The sequence below is a fragment of the Schistocerca gregaria genome, chromosome 3 (assembly GCF_023897955.1).
Source record: "Schistocerca gregaria isolate iqSchGreg1 chromosome 3, iqSchGreg1.2, whole genome shotgun sequence".
NCBI classification, from domain to species: domain Eukaryota; kingdom Metazoa; phylum Arthropoda; class Insecta; order Orthoptera; family Acrididae; genus Schistocerca; species Schistocerca gregaria.
In genome coordinates, this window is record NC_064922.1 from 912,157,504 (window position 1) to 912,181,735 (window position 24,232).

Genomic DNA, 24,232 nt, shown 5'->3' on the forward strand with positions numbered 1-24,232 from the left:
CACGTCAGAGTGAATGTAGGTCAATCTACGAGTAAATCCTATTCAACAAACAATGGGCTCCCACAGGGATCACTGTTGGCTCCCCTTCTCTTCAACCTATACACGAGTGACATGCCAGCAACTAAATCGCCAAAATTCTGCTGTGCAGATGACATTGCAATAGCCACTCAGAGCAAGACATTCGAAGAGGGGGAAGCTACTCTGTCAACGGACCTCCAACTTCTTAACCAGTAGGGTCGGGCTTGTAAGTGATAGACCATTTTTAGCCGCAGTTTATGGCGGGTCATGGCCCATCGAACATAGCCCGGTGTGAGGTGGGGCGTACACTATTAAGTAGTGGTTTTGACTTTGTACATATGTACTGTTTGTGTTTTCCTTTTCTTTTTCGTTTATAAATGTACAGCTATGGTGTTCTTTTAATCATTGACAAAGGTCTTCTTAAACACTTGTGGGTTTTATTGTTGTTCTGAAGAAGGTGTAGCTATCTAGGCCGAAAACAGGGTTAACACTAGGTGCTTTTTTTGCAATCGAGGCGGGTTTTTGGTTTTTTAATATATTAACCAACGATTGCTGACGCGCTGCGATGTTGAAGGTTCTTAATAATTTTGTACTTTGCTTGAAGCTCAGCAGCTTTATTTTTCAGCTCTCCTGGTGGCATGAACAATGATACCAGTGTCCTAACGCAATATACCTCACTATTTCCCGCTACAGTTGTTCTATGACAATAGCCAGCAACAAAATATCTGCAACATTTGCTGCGCCAACGTCCTGCCAGGACGAGCTCGGAGTGTTGGTCGACGCGGCGTCCTTTCCTAGACCCGCTCGCGGCCGACCAGCCCACGACTGCCCTCTCCACGCACGTCGAGTCGGACATCTCTGCTGCCGTGTCCCGTGCCAGGCGCGGCCGCTTCCGTCGTTAATCAGCACCGACGTCTCAAAGAGCGGCGCTGCGGCCGCTCTTCATTACGGCGTTCCGTCGCGGGAACAATGCAGACATAATAATGGAATCTCGGGGCAGCATCTCGGCCGAGCGTGACGCGGCCGACAGCTCGCTGCGCGCCGCGATTAAGTCGTCGCGAGAGTTGCGCTAGCGGGCTCCAGGGAGGTGGGCCGCTCCGCTATCGAACCAGTTACTGCAGTCACGCACGGCTTACTTACCGGTAATTCGCTCGAGACGACAAGCGCAGAACCTAAATTAGCACAAGTGAAACTGCTAACCGCAATTAGCCTCAAGATTTAATTTATATCTGGTGGAAATGGGTAGTCGGAGGGCGGCATGGAGCGCACGAAGTTCACATCATCATCAATGGTTGGAGACGAAAACGGTGGCTTTACTTGCAGTTTGAGGCAGGACAGTTTAGCAGCAATGGTGTATCGCAGGGGAATGTCGTAGGACCGTTGCTATTCACAATATACATAAATGACCTTGTGGATGACATCGGAAGTTCACTGAGGCTTTTTGCGGATGATGCTATGGTATATCGAGAAGTTGTAACAATGGAAAATTGTACAGAAATGCAGGAGGATACGCAGGGAATTGACGCATGGTGCAGGGAATGGCAATTGAATCTCAATGTAGACAAGTGTAATGTCCTACGAATACATAGAAAGAAAGACCATTTAGCTACAATACAGCAGGTCAGCAACTGGAAGCAGTTAATTCCATAAATTATCTGGGAGTACGCATTAGGACTGATTTAAAATGGAATGATCATATAAAGTTGATCGTCGGTAAAGCAGATGCCATACTGAGATTCATTGAAAGAATCTTAAGAAAATACAATACGTAAACAAACGAAGTACACTTGTTCGTCCACTGCTTGAATGCTGCTCACCGGCGTGGGATCTATACCAGATAGGGTTGATAGAAGAGATACAGAAGATCAAACGCGCTTCGCTACGGGATCATTTAGTAATCGCTGAAGTTTTACGGAGATGATACATAAACTCCAGTGGAAGACTCTGCAAGAGAGTCGCTCAGAAGCTCGGTACTGGCTTTTGTTGAAGCTTCGAGAACATACGTTCACCGAGGAGTCAAACAGTATATTGCTCCCTTCTACGTATATCTCGCGAAGAGACCATGAGAATAAAATCAGAGAGATTAGAGCCCACACAGAATCATACCGACAATCCTTCTTTCCACGAACAATACGAGACTTGAATAGAAGGGAGAACCGATAGAGGTACTCAAGGTACCATCCGCCACACACCGTCAGGTGGCTTGCAGAGTGTGGATGTATAGGTAGATGTAGATGTAGAGCGCACAGTCTGGTCTGTAAATCGACTGAAAACTATCGAATACTGAACCGAGTACGTCCAAGGTATTGTTTGTATTTGTTTGTCACATGTCTGTCGCCTATCCCGTCGTATCTTTGCACTGAGTAAACTTTGGACCTGCCTCCGTACATTTCTCTGGCGTATAACGCGTCTCCATCACTGATTAAGATAAGTGTGTGTGTGTGTGTGTGTGTGTGTGTGTGCGAAATCTTGTGGGACTTAACAGCTAAGGTTCAAATGGCTCTGAGCACTATGGGACTTAACATCTATGGTCATCAGTCCCCTAGAAGTGCTTAAAACTAACTAACCTAAGGATATCAAACAACACCCAGTCATCACGAGGCAGAGAAAATTCCTGACCCCCGCCGGGAATCGAACCCGGGAACCCGGGCGCGGGAAGCGAGCACGCTACCGCACGACCACGAGCTGTGGACTAACAGCTAAGGTCATCAGTCCCTAAGCTTACACACTAGTTAACCTGAATTATCCCAAGGACAAACACACACACACACCCATGCCCGAGGGAGGATTCGAACCACCGCCGGGACCAGCCGCACAGTCCACAACTGCAGCGCCTAAGACCGCTCGGTTAATCCCGCGTGGCCTGATGAAGATATACGAGTGGTTAAGTCTCAGGGATTGTTTAAGTACACTGCAATACAAACGAAACATAAATAGAATGAAATTTTCACTTTACAGCGAAGTGTGCGCTGACGTGAAACTTCCTGGAAGATCAAAACTACGTGCCGGATCGAGACTCGAGCTCGGGACCTTTGCCTTTCGCGGGCAAGTGCTCTACCAACTGACCTACCCAAACACGATTCACGCCCCCTCCTCACAGCTTTACTTCCGCCAGTACCTCGTCTCCTACTTTCCAAACTTCACAGAAGCTCTTCTGCGAACCTAGCAGAACTAGCACTCCTGGAAGAAAGGATATTGCGGAGACATGGCTTAGCCGCCACAGCCTGGGTGATGTTTCCAGAATGAGATTTTCATTCTGCAGCGGAGTCTGCGCTGATATGATACTTCCTGACAGATCAAAACTGTGTGGCGGATCGAGACTCGAACTCGGGACCTTTGCCTTTCGCGCGCAAGTGCTCTACAAACTGCCAGGAAGCTTCAAAACATAAATAAATAAAATAAAATGGCGTGGCTCGAAGGAATTATCCAAAAGCGACAGAAGGCGGTAGATGTGATGTGATGAAGGCTTTGACGACCGGATGTTGCAGCTGCCAAGAATTCTTCCGGGTTATATGGACGAGGTGCATGGAACTCTTCTATCCCTGACGTTTCGTCCAAAGCTACAAGCTACGTTGGACATCTTCGCAGTATTTCGGAAGGTTATACATACCGACACATACTTGCATAAGGATCCAGTCATCATCCACAACGGAAAAGAGGTGTAATTGAAAGTCTAGTGGACAGAGCTAAAATGATTTGTGCGCCGGAATACCTGGACGCCGAGTTAAAACATCTAAAGCAGGCTTTTGAGAAGAACAGGTACTCTAGTAAGGAAATAAACAGAATTTAGCGACCGAATAGCAGGAGGCCTAAGGACAACGATAGGGCACAGCGATGGAAGAATAGGGTTCCTCTAGCATCCATCCAAAAAGTAACCGAACAAATCGGCAAGATTTTAAGAAAACATAACCTTCGGCCGATTTTCAGACCAACTAAGAAAATTGGCCAAGCACTTCGTTCCGTTAAGGATAAACGTCCCCCTCTGTCTGCTAGTGGTGTGTACAAGATTCCGTGTACACCTGTGGTAGGGTCTACATTGGAACTACAAAGAGAAGTGTGAATACACGGTAACATAAAAGTTTTTGCCGGCTGGGGAAAACAGACAAGTCAGCCGTCGCGGAACATGTTCAGTCGGGTGACCACGTAGTTAAATGTTCGGAAACTGAAGTTTTATGCACTATGACGAGCTATTATCCTCGGCTACATAGAGAAACCATCGAAATATATAAACATGGGGATGATTTTAACAGAAAAGTAGTAGCTATGAAACTCAGCGATACATGGGCAGAGGCGCTACAGAATTGATGAGTAGTTTTTATCTTTGGCGTACTCTGATCGATAGTTATATTTCATATTTGATAAGGTTTATCTCTGCTATCACGTGAAATCCAGACCAAGCCCACTTTCTGCATCTACATCTACACCCATACTCCGCAAGCCACCTGACGGTGTGTGGCGGAGGGTACCCTGAGTACCTCTATCGGTTCTCCCTTCTATTCCAGTCTCGTATTGTTCGCGGAAAGAAGGATTGTCAGTATGATTCTGTGTGGGCTCTAATCTCTCTGATTTTATACTCATGGTCTCTTTGAGAGATATTCGTAGGAGGGAGCAATATACTGCTTGACTCTTCGGTGAAGGTATGTTCTCGAAACTTTAACAAAAGCCCGTACCGAGCTACTGAGCGTCTCTCCTGCAGAGTGTTCCACTGGAGTTTATCTATCAACTCCGTAACACTTTCGCGATTACTAAATGATCCTGTAACGAAGCGCGCTGCTCTCCGTTGGATTTTCTCTATCTCTTCTAACAACCCTATCTGGTACGGATCCCACACCGCTGAGCAGTATTCAAGCAGTGGGCAAACAAGAGTACTGTAACCTACTTCCTTTGTTATCGGATTGCATTTCCTTAGGATTCTTCCAATGAATCTCAGTCTGGCATCTGCTTTACCGACGATCAACTTTATATGATCATTCCATTTTAAATCACTCCTAATGCGTACTCCCAGATAACTTATGGAATTAACTGCTTCCAGTTGCTGACCTGCTATTTTGTAGCTAAATGATAAGGGACCTATCTTTCTATGTATTCGCATCACATTACACTTGTCTACATTGAGATTCAATTGCCATTCCGTGCACCATGCGTCAATTCGCTGCAGATCCTCCTGCATTTCAGTACAATTTTCCATTGTTGCAACCTCTCGATACACCACAGCATCATCTGCAAAAAGCCTCAGTGAACTTCCGATGTCATCCACCAGGTCATTTATGTATATTGTGAACAGCAACGGTCCTACGACACTCCCCTGCACCACACCTGAAATCACTCTTACTTCGGAAGACTTCTCTCCATTGAGAATAAAATGCTGCGTTCTGTTATCTAGGAACTCTTCAATCCAATCACACAACTGGTCTGATAGTCCATATGCTCTTACTTTCTTCATTAAACGACTGTGGGGAACTGCATCGAACGCTTTGCGGAAGTCAAGAAACACGGCATCTACCTGTGAACCCGTGTCTATGGCCCTCTGAGTCTCGTGGACGAATAGCGCGAGCTGGGTTTCACACGATCGTCTTTTTCGAAACCCATGCTGATTCCTACAGAGTAGATTTCTAGTCTCCAGGAAAGTCATTATACTCGAACATAATACGTGTTCCAAAATTCTACAACTGATCGACGTTAGAGATATAGGTATATAGTTCTGCACATCTGTTCGACGTCCCTTCTTGAAAACGGGGATGACCTGTGCCCTTTTCCAATCCTTTGGAACGCTACGCTCTTCTAGAGACCTACGGTACACCGCTGCAAGAAGGGGGGCACGTTCCTTCGAGTACTCTGTGTAAAATCGAATCAGCTCCAGCGACCTTTCCTCTTTTGAGCGATTTTAATTGTTTCTATATCCCTCTGTCGTCTATTTCGATATCTACCATTTTGTCATCTGTGCGACAATCTAGAGAAGGAACTACAGTGCAGTCTTCCTCTGTGAAACAGCTTTGGAAGAAGACATTTAGTATTTCGGCCTTTAGTCTGTTTCAGTACCATTTTGGTCACAGAGTGTCTGGACATTTTGTTTTGATACACCTAACGCTTTGACATAAGACCAAAATTTCTTAGGATTTTCAGCTTTCCACGATATTTAGGCCGTTCTTCGACGTCCGACTCGTCTGTCGGCAAGACTCAGCACAAGCAGGAGCACCTCCGAAGATGTCCAACGTAGCTTTGGACGAAAACGTCAGGGATAGAAGAGTTATATAGACCACGGATACAACCCGGAAGAATTCTCGGCAGATGTGTACATGTACAGGCAAACGAATACTGTGCAACTGGCCAGTTAGATAGTAAAAGCCCTGAGATGGCTGAAGAGCTCTGTTCATAATACGGCAAACGTTCTCGATTTGCGCGTGATCCGGTAACATTGTTGGCAAAGGTAGGGTTTGGCAAGCACGAAGACGAGCAGTTGAAACACGCCCCTCGGCAATTATGTTGCTGTAATGTAAGCCCAAAATGGCTTACGATGAATGGCAACAATACAGGGCGTAGAATACCGACGACGTACCGCTATGCTGTAAGGGAGCTGCGAATGACAACCAAAGAGTTCCTGCTATGGAAAGAAATGGCAACCCCACCCCAGACCATCACTCCTGGCTTTCAGACAGTACGACTAGCGACAGGTAGATTGGTGTCCCACCGCTGTTAGGGGCGTCTTCAGCCACGTCTTCGCTGATCATTGAGGCTCTGTTCGAGATGGCACTCATCACTGAAGACGATTCAGCTCCAGTCAACGAGATTTCAGGCTGAAAAAGTGCCTGAAGACGTCGCAGACACTGCTGGGGAACCGACTTGACTGTCGCCTGCCATTCGGCTCGGCACCCAAGACTTGTAGTCTGGGGTGCCATTTCTTCTCATAGTAGGATCTCTTTCCAGAATGAGATTTTCATTCTGCAGCGGAGTGTGCGCTGATATGGAACTTCCTGGCAGATTAAAACTGTGTGCTGGATCGAGACTCGAACTCGGGACCTTTGCCTTTAGTAGGCAAGTGCTGTGTCATCTGAGCTACCCAAGCACGACTCACACCCCGTCCTCACAGCTCTACTTCTGCCAGTACATCGTTTCCTACTTTCCAAACATCACAGAAGCTCTCCTGAAAAAGTAGGAGACAAGGTACTGGCGGAAGTACAGCTGTGGGGACGAGGGGTGCATCGTGTTTGGGTAGCTCAGATGGTAGAGCACTTGCCCACGAAAGGCAAAGGTCCCGAGTTCGAGTCTCGATCGGGCACACAGTTTTAATCTGCCAGGATGTTTCAGGACCTCTTTGGTTGGAATCCGCAGCATTCTCATAGCACAGCCGTACGTCGAAGATATTCTACGTCCCGCTTTGTTGCTCTTAAGGGAAGTCATGATGGGCCCGCTCGAACACGGCGAGAGTTTCCACTGCTTATTTTCGTGCTTGCCGAACCCTACCTTTGCCAGCAAGCTGGCTAGATCTGTCCCCAATTGAGAACGTTTAGAGCATCATGGGTAGTGCATTATGGACGATCTAACGCTCCAGTTCGGCAGAATTTGGCACATTATCCCTCAGAAGGACACCCAACAACTCTGCCAATAAATTTCAAGCCGAATAATTGCTTGCATAATGGCCAGAGGTTGACGGAAGCGTTATTGGCTTGATCAATATGTGAAGTTCTTTCTATTGAATAAATCGTCCAATTTTCAGAAATTTTGCTCATTTGTTTGTGTGTGCATGTACATCACGTCTACCGATTTCTATCCTACACGGATAACTCTTTCGTGTTGTTGTTTTATTTTTCTTACAGTGTATTTCAAAGGCTAGTGAGAGGAGAAAAGGTTTCCATCCACCAAAGGATGTTGACAGGTGTTATGACTACAGGACTGAACTAGTTTTGGGCACGTATATGATGAGGAACATGGAGTATTACTATGTTCTATGGGAAAAAAAGTTGTAAACTGACGCCATCGATTGAGAGCAGTCATGGGTATAGTCGTTGGACATAAAGCAGGCGCAGGAAGATTTGTGAATATGATAAAGTTGTATGGGTTACTGGAGATTCAGACAATGCAGAGAGATTCTGTTATTGCTGGTATGAGTAAATATCCCACTACTGTGCGTCAAGGCTGGTAATAGACAGTAACTGTAAACATTCCTTTTGTGACACATCAGAACCTTGCCGCTGGAAACGATATTTAGTTTACCAAAAGTACTCAGAGCAATGTTTAATGGTTTATTTACCCGCGACTGTTCGTACCAACATGCATCATATCCATTCCTCTGAGACCTATTTTATTTGTTTTCTATCTCTTTATCGTTCTTTTATTAATTCTAATTTTATTCTATGGCCCTTCTTTTGGTGCTTTTCACAACGTCGAGTCCTTTGATCACGACTGCTATTTAATGTCCCTGTCCAATTTTAAGTCTCTTTTTCTGGGTTTCCAACTTATTGTTTTGCTTACAGTTGAACTGCTTTCATCGCCGTCTTCTGCATTCCACCTGTTTCAAAATTTTGACTTTCGTCACTATTTCGAAGAATTTGTTATAACCCGACTGAGAATCATGGGACGTCCAACTCGCTCAACTTTTTCATGTACGTGATCTGAAAATAAATAAGTTGACTACTAGATTTAAATCTGCTTTTGTCAGTTACGTATCGTACATCACCTTACTCTCTCGTCTCCCGAGATTCTTGACATTTCTATGATTTTTTCTTTTCTAATTTCGAAATCCCTTAGATGTACTTGAAGATGTAACTGTAATGTTGTGAAACCGGTAGCACTAGTAAAGGATCATACATCAACTGCATGGGGTTTATTTTTCAAAAATATTTACTTTTGCCTTACGTCCAGTCAGTCTCTTCAGCTGGCCTAAATACAAAAAGCAGTTTACTAATTCCACAACTTCATTGTTAATTTCTACTAGTTTCCTACCGATATACTGTGTACATGTGTATGCATACAAGTGTTTTCTGTACTAGCTATCCGTCAGTACGGGTTAACGGTGTTATGAGTGGTTGGAATTGCCCGCTGCGAATTCCTCTCATGTGATACGAAATGCCAGCACTAAAAATTACGTATGGACTACCCTTCAAAAGTGGGTCGGGTACCGATTTTATACGAAAGTTGGTTCATAAATTCTATATTTTTCCTTGTATTCAAAATTCTTGCTTTATCTTAAGGGATTTCCGGAAAGCTTTTGACACCGTTCCTCACAAGCGACTTCTAATCAATCTGCGGAGCTATGGGGTATCGTCTCAGTTGTGAAACTGGATTCGTGATTTCCTATCAGGAAGGTCGCAGATCGTAGTAATAGACGGTCAATCATCGACTAAAACTGAAGTGATATCAGGTGTTCCCCAGGGAAGCGTCCTGGGACCTCGGCTGTTCCTGATCTATATAAATGACCTGGGTGACAATCTGAGCAGTTCTCTTAGGTTGTTCGCAGATGATGCTGTAATTTACCGTCTAGTAAGGTCATCCGAAGACCAGTATCAGTTGCAAACCGATTTAGAAAAGATTGCTGTATGTTGTGGCAGGTGGCAGTTGACGCTAAATAACGAGAAGTGTGAGATGATCCACATGAGTTCCAAAAGAAATCCGTTGGAATTCGATTACTCGATAAATAGTACAATTCTCAAGACTGTCAATTCAACTAAGTACCTTGGTGTTAAAATTACGAACAACTTCAGTTGGAAGGACCACATGGATAATATTGTGGGGAAGGCGAGCCAAAGGTTGCGTTTCATTGGCAGGACACTTAGAAGATGCAACAAGTCCAGTAAAGAGACAGCTTACACTACAGTCGTTCGTCCTCTGTTAGAATATTGCTGCGCGGTGTGGGATCCTTACCAGGTGGGATTGACGGAGGACATCGAAAGGGTGCAAAAAAGGGCAGTTCGTTTTGTATTATCACGTTATGGCGGAGAGAGTGTGGCAGATATGATACTCGAGTTGGGATGGAAGTCATTAAAGCAAAGATGTTTTTCGTCGCGGCGAGACCTTTTTACGAAATTTCAGTCACCAAATTTCTCTTCGGAATGCGAAAATATTTTGTTGAGCCCAACCTACATAGGTAGGAATGATCATCAAAATAAAATAAGAGAAATCAGAGCTCGAACAGAAAGGTTTAGGTACTCGTTTTTCCCGCGCGCTGTTAGGGAGTGGAATGGTAGAGAGATAGTATGATTGTGGTTCGATGAACCCTCTGCCAAGCACTTAAATGTGAATTGCAGAGTAGTCATGTAGATGTAGATGTAGGTGAAGGGAACGTTTGTAATGATGGCACGTACAGGTGGTAGAACAATTTATGTGGAAGTCTAACTTTTGTTTGCAGTTTCAGTGTTTGTCCTTTACTGGATTTCAAAAAAAGTGGTTCAAATGCCTCTAAGCACTACGGGACTAAACATCTGAGGTCATCAGTCCCCTACACTTAGAACTACTTAAATCTATCTAACCCGAGGCAGGATTCGAACCAGCGGCCGTTGCAGCATCGCGGTTCCGGACTGAAGCGCCTAGAACCGCTCGGCCACAGCTGCCGGCTACAGGATTTGCACTTGATTTTATACACCAGTTGGTTCCTGAAAACTTAGCATAACTCCATTATTGTCTTGTTTTATAAATACATCCCTTTCAGTTAAAAAGGCTTAAAGACATACATGCAGTCAGTACTGTCTGTGTCGATGTTTTTGTTCCTGAGTTATGGATACTGCGTAAGGTACTGGTATCGATACGAAAAAGCCTATTGAAACTGGTTTTGCGCCGTCCCGAACATAGCGACACAGTTTACTGTTAGGGTGACAAGGTAAAATTTAGTTAGTAGACGATATATGTGGCTATTGCAATGAAAAGGCACATAGGAGATGAAGAGAGTTGTTTGAGTGTCAAAATCCAAACCTGGCAAGGTCTCGAAGAGCAACTCCTGACCTCAGTCACATGTTAGCGCCTGTCCTCAGTCAGGGGCAGCTTATCAGCTCCCTCGTGTTGCACGTCACTAGTGGTAAGCTGTCTGCCAGCAAAGGCGGAGATGCCTCGTCCTCTTCCTAATCACAATGGGACGACTGCCTAGGTGCTGCCCTCCCATTATAAAACCGATGAGCAGCCTCTGCCAGCTATTGGCTGAAAGAGCCACACGTTATGGACGATAGGCAAGAACGGTCCTCTTCTATTCCAGAAGTCAAGACAGGAAAATCCTTGCAGAAACCGAAACATCAAAGGAACAAGAAGGAAAAATAAGTTGCGATTTTCAGGTAGCTCGTGCGTCAGCAGGAAAGTAATCCGTCTTCTCGTTCCCCTTTCGCTTCACCCTCAGATCCCAGTCTGACTTTCCTTCAATGGAATTTCAATGGCTATCATCGTAATCTGGCTGTACTCTGTCAACTGATGGCTCTGTAACCGCAGTGGCACTTCAGCAGACATGATTCTCAGAAGCCTAACTCCGTCGCTTTAAAAATTGCAGATCCTGCTGCAAAAACTGTGTTAACACATAGGAGGTATCTGGAGGAATCTGCATGCTCATACAATGTGACAATTATAGTAAGTAGAAGCATCGTAGCACTGCGATAGAAGCTGTGGCGACTCGTGTCTGCCTGTCAGTTATGGTACCAATATGTAACGCCAACTCCAAGACAGATCTACACCATATGCCGAGCTGGTGAAGCTAGTGGAACAACTGTTTCCGCCCTTTCTCTTACTGGGGGACTATGAGTACAATGGCCAGTCTCCTCTGGGACAGTTACAACCCATGTAGCAGGGGTCATGTAATAGAACTAGAAGTTAACACAGCAGCTGCAACACATTTCTGTATGGCCCATGGAACATGGTCATCTATATATTTATAGTCTTCAGCCTGAGCATCTATCCCTTGTTCCAATGCTATGTACTGACGACATCTGTGACAGCGACTACCGTACTCTCACCAAACCGCCGACCAACAATGGAAAAAGCTGTACGTCGCTCGCTTCGGGACGCCAGCTCACCAACATTCACATCCAAAGCAATTTTTGAAACCAGAGAAGACAAAAATATCGATGGAGTGGTTCAGGATATTACTGACACGATTACAAACGCAGCAGAACCACAAAGATACCCCAATCAAATGCCGAAACAGGTTTACAAATTAAAACCTGTTGAGAGTTGTTCCAACATTTGAAAGGTGAAATTTTACATTTCAGTAACGCTGATTTCAAAGAATTACTTTCGTTTTTCTCCGTCACATAAGATTTTTCGACAAATAAAGAACTAAATATTCAAATTTTTCTTTAAAAACATTATATAATCTCTATTTGTATAAAATTACAAATCAACTTGTGAGTTTTCAATAATGAAATTTCCTATTTCCCTTCACTTTGTAAAGAGCACAACAGTAAATCTTGTTCATTTGATATCAAATGTCTGCAGCTGGTCCCGGCGTAGATTCGAGTCCTCCCTCGGGCATGGGTGTGTGTGTTTGTCCTTAGGATAATTTAGGTTAAGTAGTATGTAAGCTTAGGGACTGATGACCTTATCAGTTAAGTCCCATTAGATTTCACACACATTTGAACATACTTTTTTATATCAAATGTGTGTCTCTTGGAAGCAATTAAGAGGCAGGCTGCTAGATTTATTACCGCTACGTTCTGACAGTTATTACGGAGACGTTTCAGCAACTGAAATGGAAATCATTGGAGGGAAGACGTCGTACATTTGGAGGAGTACTATTGAGAAAATTTAGAATACTTGCATCTGATGCTGACTGCACAACGATTCTACTGCAGTCAGTATACATTTTTCTTAAAGCACCACGAAGATAAAATATGAAAAATTAGGACCCATACCGAGGCATATAGATACTCTTTTTTACCTCACTCTTTCTCCAAGTGGAACACCAAAGGAAATGGCTAATAGCGCCATGCACTGTACGGTGGCTTTCCGAGTATGTGTGTAGATTTAGATTAGATTTGGATCCATTTTTGCCTATTTTATTTCACCTTTCCGTTTATATAAAATATTTTCAATTCCTTCTTGATATCTGTATTCCTTTTATAATCTAACTTTATTTATCCTGTTATGCTCCTAAGGACGTTCATGTCATTGGCCTTTTTTTTTTTTTTTTTTTTTTTTTTTTTTTTTTTTTTTTTTTTGCCTAAGTGCCACTTTCATACAGAAGTATTAGAACCGACTCGTAACGTAATAAAATTTAAGTTTTGTCTCTGTTCTTCCTTTATTTTGAAGAAATCTTCCGATTTTACCACATTTGTGTTTTTGTCCTAGGTCTCCTCTGTACTTTAGCATGGTCACTATTTATACAGAAGCTAGATGAAAATGTGTTAAGCAAATGCTATTTAGCTACCACAGGGTCTTCCTAGTAATTTCGTTTCTGACGAAGATATGAACCGCAGTACATCTTTTTTACTGAGCACCCTGTATTTTTTTCGGTAATGCACTTCTTTTTCTCAAGATCTGTTCAGAAACGCACCACAAACTATCAGTCACACAAACATGATTTTCTACAACACACACTTTGACTGTCCTGTTACAGAAGACAGTGCAGGTATTCGGGGTAACGTAATCCGTTCCACTTGCTGGAAGTGACAGTAAACAAATGGTAGCACAAGGAAAATGCACGACCGTGTTTAGTTGAAGGTTTGTGTGAGTAAAAGGTACTTAAACGAAAAGAAGTAGAAAAGCAGAACAGTAAATGCAGTCATTTCCTAACGCTTCACAATAAGACGAGAAAACATCCATTGTGAGGATATCATTCTCTGGAGAGATCCTTTGCTCGAGTAGCATTAAGCCTACCTTCAACCACAATAAGAGAAATGGAATGATATTGCAATTTTCAATCAAGGACTGCACTTACTTTACAGATCATACTGCTTATAAGTATTTCAGTACTACACTACATGTAGCCATATATTTCAAATAAGAAAATATTGTTGTAGTTACTGATTTGCTATCTTAAATCTTTCGCAGGTGAGTAGTATTTCTACCTTCTGTTCCTTAATGTACATTCTACTCACACAGACTTTCAGCTTATAGGACCCCCCAAAAAATTTTTCTTTCTTTACGTTTATGAACTATGAAAAGTATGGACCATAGTGTCCACAAATGTTAATCAGTACTTACAACATTTTATGTGATAATGAAGGAAGGAGCAGCCTTTACATTTTTTCTGCGGCCATTAAGGAGATGCCCTGCTGTTTCCCGCCGTCTTTTATCGTTCCGCTTTCGCCATGTATGCTTCTATCTTGTTAGCTCTTAAGAACCATGAATGTAAGTACATATGCTTAAATTAATACTTTACTTATTTATTTACTTAACAATCCAAACTTATTATTTTGTATTAATATTGTCTTAACTATCAACTTTGTTTGCATCTCTTTGCGAAAGAAATGCAAAAGTGGTGACATGGAGCCCGTCCGTTATTGGCGTGATCCAAATACTGATTAGTAAATTATCAGATCATTTAACTTGCACCATTGAAGACGAGATCTCTCAGAAACAAAGTCCAGCACTGAGTTAATCATACAGTATGACGTAACTGACCGATCGCGTTATGCACTCGATTTTTCAAAAGTACTTTGGACCACGTCTGCAGCTTTGCGTTTCTCTCCAAGACCAGTCTGCAGTAAGCGAAAATCAGAACAGAAATTAACAAGCTCTGCTCAGCTAAATTCAATTAACGTTACTGAGTTGACTTCCTGAGAAGTGGCAGTTGATCACAACTATATTGCTTACGTTTTCTATCTTCTTTTCACCTTCTCAAGCAGGCAACATAGCGGATACAACTCATAAGCTGAAGACGGTTACCTGAACGACCGGTATGCATTGTAACTTACGTTTCCCTTTCGCTTATTATCAACTTCAGCAAGTGGGAGAGTTACACTATCCCGGTTACCTCCACTGTGTGCTACCATATAGTCATCTTTACTTTACTTTTTTAATAACGTCATGTTTACCTGATTGGTACACTGTGACACATTTTTGAACAGGCCTTGAGAACAGGAAATGGACTGCAGAATAAAAGATACAGGGTGCATATCTTCGTAACGAAGAAAGTTTGAAGAGTGACAGTCATGCTGGTTAACGTTACCATTGTAAATAAACAAAATTTCCTTGATAAAATTTTTGGGCGGTAAAAACGTAAACCTTGTAGGTTAATTTTGATCTCCATCTGTCTGACTGTCCTGCTGTTATTACCTCTTTTGTGTCAGGAACGGATAAAGGTATCAAGTTGGAATTTATGTAATATATTTTGGTCTACAATCCCTTGGCGGTGGGAAACATTTAGGCTTTTAAGTCAGAGCAATATAAGAAATGTCACATACTTCGATACTCGCAGAGTCACTCAACAAAACCAGTAGCGTATTTCCTGTTGACACAGAATCATGAAATCTGTCAAGAAGCCAGGTTACACAGGAGAAGCAAAGGGAAAACTCTGAAAATTATTAATCTGTAATTATATCACATAAAAATATTTTTGTTGCATTTTTTGTCTGTCTGACTGTCTGTCCGTCTCTTAAGACCGATTTTTCTCCGGAATGGGTAGAAGTATCAAGTTCAAAATTTATCTAAGATACTAAGGTCTACGGAACTTTGGCATTGTAAATAATTTAAGTTTCTAAATCAATGTAGTCAAGACATACCGCAACTCACCCATCGAAGCTGCAGATGTATTGTACATACAAGGCATGTTCGGAAAGAAAGTGTACTATATTTTTCTATTTTTTTTAGAAACAGTGTATTTGAAAAGAAAGTGCGTTGAACGTATGTGTTGAGCCGTGGCGCAAGCATTTTTTATGTCTTCTTCACAGAGCGCTCCCGCCAACACCTTCCCCCACTTCAGAAACTCTTTCTGCACCTCCTCTTTGTTGAAAATTTAATTCCATTTATGTGCACCTTCAGGGAGCTGGAAAGATGATAATCTGAAGAAGCTGAGTCAGAAGAATAGAGAGGGTGGTTAAAAACAGCCCAACCAAACGAATGAGGAGCGCCTTGGTGGCTAAGGCTGTGTGAGAACGAACATAGTCGCGCAACAAGCACACTGCTCCAGTCAACATTCCACTCCTATTGCTCTGAATGCTCCTTTTGAGCTTTTTACGTCTCACTCTATCGTTGTGAATTGATGGCCTTACACAGAGGCGGAAATTTGACCAAAACGATGCCTTTTCGGTCCCACAGAGGCAAGGAATTTTTTGCGCTAAATTGTGGTTTTCAATTTCTTGGCAGATAAGGAATTATTATGACGCCACTGTGACGACTGTCGTTTTGCAGCAGACGCGTAATGAGCCACCAGCGTTTCATCTCCAGTCACAAAAGAACTCAGAAAATCCATACCTTCCAGTTTAAGATGCTGAAGAAGTTCGCTGACACTTATGGTGGTGGTGGTGGTGGTTAGTGTTTAACGTCCCGTCGACAACGAGGTCATTAGAGACGGAGCCCAAACTCGGGTTAGGGAAGGATTGGGAAGGAATTCGGCCGTGCCCTTTTCAAAGGAACCATCCCGGCATTTGCCTGAAACGATTTAGGGAAATCACGGAAAACCTAAATCAGAATGGCCGGAGACGGGATTGAACCGTCGTCCTCCCGAATGCGAGTCCAGTGTGCTAACCACTGCGTCACCTTGCTCGGTGACACTTATGACCCGATTTTTCTTGTGCAGCCCTGTCAGCTGTTTTGGGACCCATCTTGCGCACAGTTTCCGGTATCCCACCGTATCTGTGTCTGGTACTAGAGAGTCCTAAAGAGCTGTTGAAACATAACACAAATTTCATCCACTGTCAGTCGGTGGTTTCCTCGATTTTTTACACCAACTCATCAGTCAAAACGCAAGGTTTTCCACTCCTATGTATGTCATAGACATTTGTTCTGGCTCCACTAAGCTGTGCACACCATGCAAACATAGTCATTCCGTTCATAACATCTTTGCCGTAAACGTTTTGATTCGCGAAAAAATTTCGGTAGATGTTATTCCTTCCACGAGTAGGAAGCGGATCACACACGTGGCTCGCACTTGGCGGGATATCTTACCGATAGCTTCCATGCAACTGGACACTACAAAGTGAGTTTATGTACTACTGTGATCTAGTGATGCTCGCTTTGGTCAGGGGATCCACCTCAATCACTCAGTGTTGCCAAACCTCAACAAACAAACAAAGAAAAAAACGGAGCCCGTTATGGTCACAGTACACGTATTTTTTCGAACATGTTGGGCACGTGGTGTAGTAGTAAAGCGCGTGCATGGAAACCACGAAGTAGAGGGGTCTAATGTCAGTCGGACAACAAAATTTTCATTCTTCGTTTTAACTCAGCCCTCACCTCTGAACGATATGAGGAATCGACAGAAACAACATTTGATTTGGATTCCACGTTAAAAGGTAGGTCCCCTTTCCCCGGTTGGATAAGTGGTATAGGTTTGGGACACGCAAATCGCGTGCGTCCTGTAGCACGACTTGTAAGGTCCCAGTGGGGCACACAACTAGTTATTATTGTGCACACGGTGTCTATAAATTATCTTCACAAGTTAAGACTTAAGTAGCTTTAAAACTATGCAAGATATTAATAAAAGGTTTTCCAGAGTGTGATAAGATAACTCACGAAGTTTCCAGAATGAAATTTTGAATCTGCAGCGGAGTGTGCGCTGACATGAAACTTCCTGGCAGATTAAAACTGTGTGCCGGACCGAGACTCGAACTCGGGACCTCTGCCTTTGGCTTGCAAGTTCTCTACCATCGTTTGTTGTTTTTTTTTTTTCGTTGCGTTTGGTCGTTGCGTACGTCACATGACATCCGTTCAAGTTCGTTTGTTGATCCTCCCACTCAATTTTTTTATTACAGAGGCCAACCAGGTCTCTGACCGAACCATCTGAGTTACCCAAGCACGACTCACGCCCGGTCCTCACAGCTTTACTTCCGCCAGAGGAGAGCGGGCGTGAGTCGTGCTTGGGTAACTCAGATGGTTTGGTCAGAGACCTGGTTGGCCTCTGTAATAAAAAAATTGAGTGGGAGGATCAACAAACGAACTTGAACGGATGTCATGTGACGTACGCAACGACCAAACGCAACGAAAAAAAAACCAACAACAACAAACGATGGTAGAGCACTTGCAAGCCAAAGGCAGAGGTCCCGAGTTCCAGTGACGGTCCGAGACACAGTTTTAATCTGCCAGGAAATTTCAGCTGATAACGTTCTTTTTTTTACCTTCTAGGTCAGGCAATGCTGACACGAAATTGAACCTGAAAACCTGATAAAATGTGGACGCCACAGAAGGAAGCTCAGTGTATGCTCTGGTTCTTACAGAGGACGTCCGATACCCAAGTGCAAAGAAACTTTCGAACACAGTATCGAAGGCACCCACTGTCCCAAACAATTATTCGGGCTTGGCGTAAGTACGTCATTTATGGAAACAAGTAGTCTTGTCTTTAAGAATGGGACGGATCGCCCACCTGTTTCAGACGTGAACGCGGACGAGATACGGCATGCGTTTGCAGGAATCCGACAAAATTGCTGCGTATGGCGTCCAGAGAGTTGGAATTGAGGCGATAAACAGTGCACAATGTCTTTCACAAGATGTTACATCTTCATCCTTACAAGGTGCAGCTGCCTGAGCCATTAAAACCTATGGATAAACCTTAGCACGGACAGTTTGCAGTGCGTATGCTAGGCAAGGCTGAACCAAACAATAATTGGAAAATACGGAATTCTCTGGTGGGGTACGTTTCATGTGTCAGGGGAACTGAATAGTCATAGCATTCGTACAAGCGGTTCACCGCATCCTCATGTTACACCTGAAACGGAGAGAGACAGTGTTCGGTGCGGACTGATGAACAGATCTTTGGCCCATTTTTGTCTTATCGAGTCTGCCACGAACCGTGGTATTGTACCTGGGCATGATACAAGAGTTTTCTGCGTCACAATTGGAACAATTCCAACCTGATCTCATCATCCAGCAGGGTGGTGTACCGCCCCACCCCTAAATGTGCGGTAGTTTCTGGCTGAAAAGTTTCCGTATAGGTGGATTGCACGAGATGGTCCAACTTGATGGCCACCTCGAACCCCTGACATCACTAGACTTTTTTCTGTGGGGTATTGTAAAGGATCTTTGGGTCCAGAACGAAGGTTAGAGACCTACACGACTTGAAGGCACTCGTTCGAAATGCATTTGAACATGTCACCGCGGAGATCCTGAATCGCACGTGGAGAGGGACGGGATTTGGACTTGACGTTATGCGTGCCGCTACGGGCGCACACGTTGATGTGCATGAATAAGAATACAATACTTTATGAGTCATCTTATCAAATGCTGACAATCGTTTGTTAACATCAGCACAGTTTTAAGGGTATTAAAGTTGTAAAGATAATTTACGGAACTGTGAGGCTGGTCCCGGCGGAGGTTCGAGTCCTCCCTCGGGCATGTGTGTGTGTGTGTTTGTCCTTAGGATAATTTAGGTTAATTAGTGTGTAAACTTTGGGACTGATGACCTTATCAGTTAAGTCCCATAAGATTTCACACAAACTTGAACATTTATTTTTTGTAATTTACGGAAACATTTGTACGGAACCCACAGAGCTCGACTCCTTCCCTCACTTGTCTAATTGTGACAAAAATGTATCTGGTATGGTGAAGATAGATGGGATGCCGTGTGTATCACAATACTTGAAGTGTACTGCGTTAAGTGTGTTTTGGACTGCGGGAGTGGCGCGACGCCTGGTGCATCCGCAAGCCCGCGAGCCGGTAAGGAGCTGCCTGCTGCTCGGGCTGCGAGGGCGGCGGCGATCGGGCCGCGACTGTACCCAGACGGGCGTGTCACGACGTTTGAAAGATGGTTGCGCCGTGTCGAGATATCATCGAGACGCGTATCACAATAATAATATACACATTCTTCTGCTCCTGCCGTATAAATAAACGTCAATTATAATCTCAGCCCTGGATGTGTTTAATGCCGGGCCCCTAAACAAATACAAATGGATACCAGAAACCACGGCTCGTCCGGCACCGCCGGCGGCTCGGCCAGGCCGTCCTCCCGCTTCCGCAAACGAATGGCCGCGATGGCGTCAGCGCCGCGCCACCTGCCCCTAATTACACAAACAAGCCTCCATTCCTCTTATCTCGCCACCGGGAATAAGTCGCTGCCGCCTCGCAGGCGTTGGCCCTAATCTCCCACATACGTTCCACTGATGGCTACCGAGTACCCTCGTTGTCTCCGGACGCTGCCGTTGCTCCCGGACTCTGACGTCTGCCCCTTACTCGCAGACGAAGTATTAGGTTGGTGCATAAGTTCGTACGTTTCTCTTCTGCAAGTTGGTATTGCGGTTGCTATGGGTCTATTTATCCATTGTCATTTTTCATTTGTAGAACAATGTTACCCTTTGAGTATACATAGTGTCACTTTCTCCTTTGGAGATAGCGAGTGGAGCTGTGGACTACAGAAAATGGAGTGCCAGGTTCAGTAGAGGGGTGACAGCAGCGGAGGTATCCAGAAATGTTTGTATGATGTATATGGATAATGCCATTGCGCAGAGTACACCAAGAAAGTGGTTTCCTCGTATTAAGGAGGATTATTTTGGTGTTTGTGAGCCTCCGCGTTCAAGAAGACCTTAGTTGTTTGATGAAGATCGTTAAAACGCATTAATCGACAACGATCCGGTTCTAGTCGCCTCACTCCGGAACTGTGTTGCTGCTACGGTGGCAGGTTCGAATCCTGCCTCGGGCATTGATACGTGTGATGGCCTTGCGTTAGTTAGGTTTTACTAGTTCTCCGCCTAGAGGACTAATGACCTCATATGTTAAGTCCCATAGTTCTTAGAGCCATTTCAACCATTTTTTGACAATGATCCACGTCATTGCATTCCAGAACTGGCAGATGTTATGAGCTGTCATCAATTTACCATCGTGCGACGCGGAAAGATCAAAATTAGGACGGATGGGCTCTGCATGCTCTAAGCCAAAATCAGAAAAATTAGCTTCTTGTCATATGTGCATCTCTGCTTGCTCGTCATCAATTGCCCCGTGAACAACACAGACCATTCACATTCTGTTTCTTTACTGGTGACGAGCGCTAACATAATGAAAATAAAGAAATGGTTGAGACCAAACAAAGCAGCGACTCCCTGTTCAGAGACCTGCTTGTATCCACAAAAGATAATGTTGTCCATCTGGTGGAACAGAAACGGTATGGTATATTACTTCCCCGAAGTTTAACTATCACTGGTGTCATTTTTTGTCAACAAATGAGACGTCTTGTAATCTAAGAACAACGACCAGGAAGACAGCGTGAAGTGATGCTACTTCACGGTCACGCGAGCCCGCATTCCGCTACAAAACAGTATACAAGAGCTGAGTTGGGAAGTCATTCCGCACCCACCTTATTCACCTGATCTTGCTCTCTCGTTTTTTCCGCTCTCTATTGAAGAATCTTCAACGAACTTTCTAGCCGGATAAAAACGCGCTTCGGACATAGCTCGACGAGTTATTCGCCTTAAAACCACGTGACTACCACACTCACAGAATCTAAAAGTTACCGCAGCATTAGCAGACTGTTGTAAATAATCTCTATTATGTCTATCTGTTGCGTTTCTTAAACTTATGGAAAACCGCTACGAACTTACACACGAACACATTAACTTGTGAAGCCGGAAATACATATGCTCCTATTTCCATCTGTTGTACTATGAATTCTTTTCCTTATTTCGTTACCTGAAGATATGACATTTCTGTGTCTTTATATATATTGAAATTGTTTTATTAATTTTATATATATATATATATATATATATATATATATATATATATATATATATATAATGTATAATTGGTTTGTTTTGTAAATATTATTTGTATTTTTACTCTGGGTCTGGCCTAGGGAAAACTATGCTATCGAATGATTACATCTATAGGTCGTGTGGAGAACTAAAGTGTTTAGGATCTTTGGTAGTGTGAGCTCTGCCGCATGGAGCGCGGGCAGAGGGAGACTGGCTGGAGTAGGGCGGTGGAGCAGGTGTGTTGTGTGACGTTCCCGCGAGCTGCCGCGCTTTCGGGATTTGGCAGCATGTAATTGCGCTCGACTTGCCATGATAGTTTCTGACACGGTGTCGCGGACGGGAAGCATTAGCTGGTGCACATCAACAGCCCGTTACGCCTAGTGACCGTGTCGAGAAGAAGGCGCCCCAACATCCAGCTTGTGCAACAGCGACGGCCGACAATGAGTGACTGTCGCCACCTCCTCGATCGACGACTTCGAACCTTCAATCAACCAACAAGGAAGACTGGAAGCACATAAAGTGTTAGAACTGTATGACAGACCTCAGTTTTTAAAATTGTCCCATTTGCCTCACAAAATTACAGCAACTTAGCATGAACCTTTGTTGCTCATTGTCCCAATTGCATTACAAAGCAGGGTCCCTTCCTTTTCCGGAATGAACCCGAGTGTCGTTGAAATTCAAACGGCAGCATTAAAGTAATATCATCCGATTTCACCGCTTTAATATCAAAGCTCAGTTAAAGAATTCACAGCTGGTTACAATATTTAGATTACACAAGCACAAATTATGAGTGCGAGTTTTGTTACCATATTTTAGCTTACCTGTGACTGCAGCTCAGCTTGGTACGTACTAAATATTACTATTGTTAATTGATCAGAAACATTTAATTCAAGTTCAAAGTTAAATCTCTTACTTCTAAACTGCGTAGATTCTAGTAGCTTTTGAAATGATTGTTCAGGTAGTCCAAGACTAACCTTATTTTATTGAATTTCGTAGTGATTCAGAAACAAATTTCACTATTAATTTCAGTCACTAAATTAACTTTTAATTTTCCGGTTTTATTAATTCTTTTGCTAAATTAAGTCAGAGTGTAGCGAAATTTATTACTTTTGGGAAACATTCAGTTTCCACACAACATGTGTCAAACTGCAGTTGCCACGCTTTTAGTGCCAGTTATATGTGCATTAATCTTTCATTTTCAGTTATTATAGTAGTTGTCGGTACGACTGGCGACCGTAATTTTCCCCAAATCTCAAATATCTAATTAATGCCAATTAATTGTAAACGTAACGACCAAACTTTTACTTTCTTTATTAATTTTACCCCTTTTCTCAAAATTAATTTCCACCAATTGCATTTGCATTTTCCCTTTCATTTAGATGTAACCCTTTCCTCCCTCTTTACCGAAAAATTAACTTCGGTGACGCCGGCTGTTGTGGCCGAGCGGTTCTAGGCGCTTCAGTCTGGAACCGACCGACCGCTACGCTCGCAGGTTCGAATCCTGCCTCGGGCATGGATGTGTGTGATGTTCTTAGGTTAGTTAGGTTTAAGTAGTTCTAAGTTCTAGGGGGCAGATGACCTCAGATGTTGAGTCCCATAGTGCTCAGACCCACTTTAACCAGTTTTGAACTTCGGTGACGCTTGCTTTTCCCAAATTTCCATTATGTACACGCGGTTTAATTTTTCAATGTCATTAAGGTCGATAAGTGAGGGGAAGGTTACAAACTGTTTGGTGGAAGTCTGATGTCTAGTCGACTGATGCAAACTATGTCTACCTATACTATTCTTTTTTTAATTTCTGGCGTCTCTTTTTCACACAGCGCTACTCAGTAACGCGATTTCTCTTATCTGTTGTACAATGTCTACTCATAATAACGTGAGCACTTGTCAAAATCCGGAATAACCACCTTCTGCAACTCTGACCACTGCGTGTCATGCAGGAAGACACTTAATGATGTTCTGGAAGTTATCCACAGGGATATGAAACCATGTCGATTATAGTGCTGTGGGCAATTGCGCTAGGTTCTCGGTTCAGGGTCCACGGCAGGAATAGCCCGATCGAAGTGGTCCCACACATTCTTCTGGTAGTTTGGTGGTAAGTGGAACACAGCAAACCTATCCTGGTGCTCTTCGAACCCTATACTTACACTGTGAGCTTTGTGTCACGTTGCATTGTCCGGCTGTCCATCACGCCGAGGAAAAACAGACTATATGTAGGCGTGGATACGGTACCAAGAATAGACGCATACCTATGTTGATCCCTCGTGCCTTGAGCACAACATTCGCTCCACTGGCCTGGACCCATCTGATGGTTATTGCATTCTGTTGACTTTCAGCGTGATGGATCATAAAACGTGATTCTTCTGAAAAGGCCACGCATTGCCCTTCAGAGGAGTCCAAATTCAACCCTTCGTCGCCAGCGAACAGCAATCATCATGGATGCCTGTGGTGCGTGGTGCCTCACTGTT